This window comes from Alexandromys fortis, unplaced genomic scaffold (genome assembly GCF_014885135.2).
Source record: "Alexandromys fortis isolate MF-2015 unplaced genomic scaffold, M_Fortis_MF-2015_v1.1 scaffold_58, whole genome shotgun sequence".
In the NCBI taxonomy this organism is placed as follows: domain Eukaryota; kingdom Metazoa; phylum Chordata; class Mammalia; order Rodentia; family Cricetidae; genus Alexandromys; species Alexandromys fortis.
This window is the reverse complement of record NW_026067940.1, coordinates 4,681,138-4,688,607: the sequence shown is the minus strand read 5'-3', so window position 1 is coordinate 4,688,607 and position 7,470 is coordinate 4,681,138.

Below are 7,470 nucleotides of genomic sequence, written 5' to 3'. Positions count from 1 at the left end.
ACAGGAAGGAAAGCCTTTTCGTACTCGTCACTCTAGCGCCCTCTGCTGACAAGGTTTGACATTGGGCCTGCAGCTCAGGAAGAGCTTCTGTCGAGGGTGGGGTCTTGTTGTTTTGTTTTATTTATTTGGTTTGTTTGTTTGTTTTTGACAGGGTTTCTCTGTGTAGTTTTGGAGCCTGTCCTGGAACTCTCTCTGTAGACCAGGATGGTCTCGAACTCACAGATATCCATCTGCCTCTGCCTCCCAAGCACTGGGATTAAAGGCCTGTGCCACCACCGACAGGCTTAAAAACTAATGTCAGATGTTATTAAATCCTGCTAGGAGACCAGAGAGCACTTCCTTAAAAACCATTTGAACAGCCGGGCGGTGGGGGTGCGTGCCTTTAATCCCAGCACTCGGGAGGCAGAGGCAGGCGGATCTCTGTGAGTTCGAGGCCAGCCTGGTCTACAAGAGTTAGTTCCAGGACAGGCTCCAAAGCTACAGAGAAATCCTGTCTCGAAAAACTAAAAAAATAAAAAAATAAAAAAAAAAATTTGAACAGTTTTACGGAGGGAATATTTCTGCCAGGTGAGAAATTAATCAAAATAAGGGACTCAAGAGAAAAAAAGACGTAAAAGAAAAAAAAAAAAAAAAACAAAGACTTGGGTGTGGTGGTGCACAACCCTGATTGAGATCACAGAGCTTAGATGGCGGGGAGGAGAGGCTAGGGACTCCAAGGCCAGACTTGGCTGTGGAGTGAGTTTGAGAGGAACATGGGTTACACGGACTTGTCTCAGTCATTTCCAGTCCACAAGAGCAAGTCATAATTAAATCAAAATTGTGCAAATAAAATAACTGTGATTTTTATATTTTTGTAAATTTTATTAGAAAACCTTGCAAATAAAAATACATCACACACCAAAATTAACTAGACCCAAAGTCTATACATCTCAATGAATTTCTATAGTTAGGACAGCCATTTTTCAAGTTATGGAGCTTCACTCTGGATTTTATACTTTCACTATCAAATATATTTTTATGTACTTATTCACCATCCAAAACACGAGAAATCTAAAATTGCTATTTTTGTGGCCCTGAAACTCACTTTAGTAAAAATTGGGACATACCAAAGGGATGGGTGCACACAAATCTCATGTATCTTAGAATATGTCAACAGCTGTGAACTCCCAGGCTCAAGAGATCTTCCCATCCCTGGTTAGCTGGGACTATAAACAAAAACCATTGTGCTACTCCAGAAAAATGTCTCTGTATGGTTAAAAGGTAAGGAGATAGACAATAACTTGAAAGAACAAAGAAAATATAGGCAAAAGCAGAGAAAGCAGCATTCAAGGCAGAAAGCAGCAACTACAAAATGGACGGCATAAAAATCCCTCCCGCTGTGGGCCGCATCTTTAGTCCTCGCTCTTGGGAGGCAGAGGCAGGCAGATCTCTGAGTTTAAGACTGGCCTGGTTTTCTGGGTGAGTTCCAGGAGAGCGAGGACTACACAGAGAAACCCTGTCTCAAAAACCAAACAAACAAATAAAAAAGATTGTATCCCCAAAGAATAAATAAAAGGCGGCAGTTTTTGGCGCCAAGTTTGGGGAATCTAGGCCCCCTCTCCACTAGGGACAACTGGATGAACCAGACAAAAGACTGGCACCTGCCTGGAAGCACAGGGTTCCTAACAATGTCACATAAGACAACGAGCCAACATCTGGAAGAAACTAGTCATAGTGACGGGTGAGCTGGGACCTGGGCGGCTTCAGCCCTGGCCATGGGTGCCAGTGCAAAGGAAGCCGAGAGGCAGGAGGTGTGTGGATGGACCCAGGAGCAGTGTATAAAAGACAGGATCTGCAGCGGCCAAGATGATGAGTCCCCTCACAGGTACAGACACGCTGTACCCAAGACTGAGTTTTCTTCTCCTTGTACACCGTGGGCCCAGTTCAAGCCGTCAAAACTCAACTTCTGCAAGCAGATTCGAGTCATTCCAGACTGCCAGCTCTTAGATTTGCTGGGCTCCAAATAAGCAAATAACTGTTTTCTTCCGAAGAAAATGACATCATCCCCGCATCAATTATTCTTACAAATGCATCCACAAATGCAAGCCTCGAACATAATGGGAAAACAACTGGGGGTGTCTGCTCCCACTCAGGAGGCAGAGACTCCTAAGAGAACATTGCTCCCACTACAATGCCGTGTGCTGCCTGGAACACTGATAAAAATCTTAGTTTGAAAATTCCTTCAGGAAGCAGAAGCGACAATGCAGCAAGAGACACACACTCGGCTCAGAAAGCTGCCGGCTAGACTGCAGAGCGCAGACATTGCTGGAGTCTACTGACACTTGCTGAAGGAAGACTGCCGTCCTGTCCTCAAATTATTGGAAATGAGCCATGATCCGGATGGAACTGAGGCTGGAGCAAATCCAGTATCCGCTCAGGCTGGAAACGACTTGGTCGTGCACTCCAACAGCCTGGCGGAGACCAAAGGGATATGCCCTTCCCGAGGTGTGTGTCTCATGTCCTAAGTCTCTACTGTTTCACCTAAAACTTAAAATGGCCTTCAAAACTAACAATATTCGGGAAAAGTCAGAACAGCGTAATATTTACTTTGCAGCAGGGTGACTGTAACTCACTATGTGTTAAACTTTAAGGCTGTAACCCAAAATAAAACAGGTGTGGCAGTGCATATCTGTAACTCCATATAAAACAGATGTGGTGTGCACATCTGTAACCTCATATAAGACAGGTGTGGCAGTGCACATCTGCAACTCCATATAAAACAGATGTGGTGTGCACATCTGTAACCCCATATAAGACAGGTGTGGCAGTGCACATCTGTAACCCCATATAAGACAGGTGTGGCAGTGCACATCTGTAACTCCACATGAGACAGGTGTGGCGGTGCACATCTGTAACCCCATATAAGACAGGTGTGGCGGTGCACACTCTTGAACTCTTGATCTGCCTCTGTGGGGTTACAGAAGGTAGAAAATTACATAAATAGAGGCAGAATATGATATTTAGTCTTCAATTATTACTCTTAGCTCACTAAATTGAAAGAAATATTTCAACCTGAAATGCTTTTAATGCACACACACACAGAGACACTCACATAGGCACATAGACACACACAAGTACATGGACACACACACACTAACACAGGCACACATAGGAACACAGAAATACACAGATATACACAGGCAAATAGACACACAGAGACATACTAACACAGACACACTCACACAAAGGAACAGAGAAACACACATAAACACAGGCACATAGACACACACAGACATACTAACACAGACACACACACACATGAACACAGAAACACACAGATAAACACAGGCACATAGACACACTAATACAGACACAGGTACATACATACAGGCACATAAAAACACAGAGACACACTAACGCATACTCAGGTACATTGACATACACACAGAGGTATATATATATATATATATATATATATATGTGTATATATATATATACACACACACACACACACACACACAGAGATAGATACACAGACACATACAGATATACACACACAGGTATTACACACAGAGACACGTACAGATACACACACAGACATGCATGTGCACACACACATACACCCCATGGGATGAGAGCAAGGATGCTTGCTTGACTATAAATATTGACTATCATTCAATATTGCATGTAATTTGTAGTCAATATAATAGGAAGTAAACGAAATCAAAGTTAAATAGATGGGCAGCTATTTACTTGAAGATGTCATGATTGCATCTGTAGGGTCTTCCAGAAGAACTACTTGAATTAATAAGTGAATTTAAAAAGGTTTCAAGATGCAGGAGCAGTCGTACAAATGGCAGTATTTTATTTTATTCATTTATCCGTGCTTTACAATTCTGCGTCCTGAGCTTGGGAACTTGGGCCTTGCACTGTCCCTCCCCACCCTGCAACCACTCTATTTTTATGCTGTCATAAACATTAGAAAAATGAATCCTTTGTTGTCATTTGTTACAAAGCAACATGAAATACTGATAAACAAAATGTGTGCAATCCCTTTACACTGAGAAATGATAAACCTTTGCTAAAGGACTTAAAGAGGCAGAGTTACGTGCTGTACGTCTGGGCCAGAGGACTGTCCCCTCAATGACGTGCAGTCACGATCACAATCTTAGCACTTTCCACACTGTCCACCCGATTCCAAACCCCGCGTGGAAGTGGAGGGGGGATCAGGATAGCCAGAGATGCCTGCTGAAGGTAAAAGAACAGTGTTGGGAGGCTCACACTACCTCACATCAATCAGGGCAACGTGTGGCTGAGCCTGGATGTGCGAATGTGTGACCCAGGCACTCAGGAGTTGAGGAAGAAGGGTCTAATTCAGGCCTGCCTGGGCAGCCTAGTGAGACTGAACCTCAGAACCCAAAAGTGTGGCATCAGAAGGAGGACTGGAAAATGGATAACCAGAGAGTCCCCATGCTCACATGATTAAACTTTTTCCTGGACAGGACAGGAAACACAGAATATCTCGGTTACTCTTCTATCACTGTGGGAAGACATTGTAGCCAAGACAACTATAGAAGAAAGAGTTTATTGGGGCTTACCGTCTCTGAGGGTTGGACTCCGCGGCCATCATGGAGGGGAGCAGGCAGACAGGCAGGTACAACAACCAAGTGCTCACATACTGAGACATATGCTCCAGGCAGAGAGAGAGAGAGACACTGGGAATGGCTCTTTTGAAGCCTCAAAATCTGTCCCCAGTGGCAACCTCCCAGTCCTTCGCAAACAGTTCCACCAATACTGGGGACCATGTATTCAAATCTGTGAGCCTGTGGGGGCCATTCTCATTCAAACTACCACACCAACTGCAGAAGACCCTCCTCTTCTATCTCATCTTTAACTGACTAATGGAATTATTGAAAGGATGTTCTTCTAAATGGTTATCTAGACTAAGCATCTCTTAACTGATGCCAAAGGCTGTTGCTCATATGAAGCCCTGCCTGGGAGAGGGAACCGGCATCAACAAAATCGTAGAGGAACAAGCCTTAGATCTCCCCCTCATATGGAAACAAATTTAATAATTAACTGGCCCTAGAAAAACCTAGAAACCAATTAAGAACTTTCTGTGCCTCCTAGTCATTATGAGGAGGAAAATCAAATTCCCACTTCCTCCAGGCTAAGGGAAAAGAGAGCAAGTGGCCAACATCCTGACCCAGAGGAGGACTGCCAAAGGACCGACTTTGGTCCCATCCTGGTTATCCAATGCAGCAGTGCGGATTACCAGAGGTGTCCACTAGGAGGCGCTCCGTCATCAGCTGACTGTACCAGAGACTCTGCAGTATTACAGAGCTAGGTAATTCTAGAGCAGAAACCTGCCAACATTCTCAATTATTAGATTAAATGTCCAAGCCCAGAGAGATATACCTCTACAAAAGGCTTGAGAAATCCCAACATTCCGTAGCTGGATTGGGCAGAGCAAGCGGGAGGAAAACGTTCATAAGTTATATGTGATAAAGGTCAAAGTTGCGAATGTAAAGAAGTTTCTGCAAATCAACAGCAACAAAAAATAACTCAATTTAAAACGGGCAAAGGAAAGCCGGGAGTGATGGACACACCTTCAACCCCAGCTCGTGGGAGACAGGAGGATTATAACCCCAGGATCATGTTCTGCTGCAAAGCCAGGTCGGGCTGACTGCTGTGGATAGAGTCATAAGCATGGGAGTAGATTTCTTTATAAGTGTGGGCTTCATTCGGATCACATGGTAACTATTTTAATTTTAGGGGCTCCATCCTTTCCATAACGGCTGCTGCAGTTTGCATTTCCACCAACAGGGTGCAGGGTTTCCTTCACCAGGGCTCCTTATGCCTTTCTGTTAACAGCTATTGCTGTCTAAATGAGATAATCATCCATTGTAGTTTTGATTCAGTTCCCCTGCCCACCCACCCCACCCCACCCCACCCCACCAAAGCGTTATTTGGACAGATGTTTCTGGAGGAGGAAGAGATGCTCTCCATGACCTAGAGTGTTGGTGATAAGCAGAGAGACGCACATCAAAGCCATCGTACAGGTGTCCTTAGGGCAGTCACTGTAAAAGAACAGGAAAGCCCTTGTGTGGTGTTTGTAGAGATCAAAATGATACGGCTCTGCAAACACACAGATTTCTCCAGCAGATCCCCTGTGATCCACCAATCGCACTCCTGGTGACAGCAGACAGATGTCAAAGAATGATTTCCGGCTCACCGTACCAGCACCTTCACTACAGCCAGACAGGAAAGCAACCGTGAACAGATAAAGAAAATGTGACATCTAAATGGAATGGAGTTTTTATGGTCCCCAAAGAGGAATAAAACCATGTCACAAGCTACAACAAGAGCCTGGAGGCCACATAATGTCATCCAGGCACTGACAAACACACCGTATGATTCCAACAATGTGGAGTATCGTTTTAGCTGCTTTTCCTGTTGTCTGATTAAAACACCCCAACAAAAAAACACTTAAGGGAGAAAGGGCTTATTTCAGTTCACAACCAGAAACTGTGCAAGAAAACAAAGCTGACTTGAAAAGACACACAAATATGAAACTGTAAAAGGAAAAAAATAAGCGAGTTTAAGAACTCAGAGGGAGAACTTTGCAGATTAGATGAAGTTGAGGAGAGAACTAGTCAACTGGAAGATGGGTCAGAAAAGAGTGGTCAGAATGAAGGACAGAGAGGAAAAAGCTGGAAAAGAACAAGCAGAGAACAAGAAGCAAAAGGAATACAGTAAGCGAGAAGCGAGCAGTGCTAGCATGTATTCAGTTAGAGTCTAAGGGAAGAGAGAAGGAACGTGAAGGCCAAAAGGCATGATTAGCAGGTGGGGTGGCTCACAGTACTTGGGAGGCTGAGGCAAGAGGATTGCTGTGAGTTCAAATTCACCGTGGGATACACAGTAAGATATTGTCTCAAAGAAGAAGATATGAGGAGAGGATGAATGAGAGAACCTGTTGACAGAGGCTTCTGTCTCCCCTGGTCCCACAGCTGTTCAGTCTCAAAGAAATACACAGAGGTCTACATTAATTATAAACTGGTTGGCCTATTAGCTCAGGCTTCTTATTAACTAATTCTTACATCTTAAATTAGCCCATTTTTCTTGTCTGTGTTAGCCCCGCCTCTACTTCCTGCCTGGTCACCCTGCCTCTACTTCCTGCCTGGCTATTGGCTAATCAGCATTTTATTAAAACAATACAAAATAAGTGACCATTGTCCCACAACACTGCCCCCCATTTTTTCTTCAAAACAAGAACGCTGAATCTAATCTCCTTTGTTTAGTTTTCTTCCTGACCATTATCCATAACAACTTGCAACCAACACTCTAAACAAAAAAACACCCATAATCCACTCTTTTGGGAATGCAGGCACAGTTTTCCAGGCTACTTCCTGATGATTGGGTGCACTGATAACCTTATGGGGACCTAACGAAAATTTTGAATTACGATCAAACAATTCAAAGACAACACAA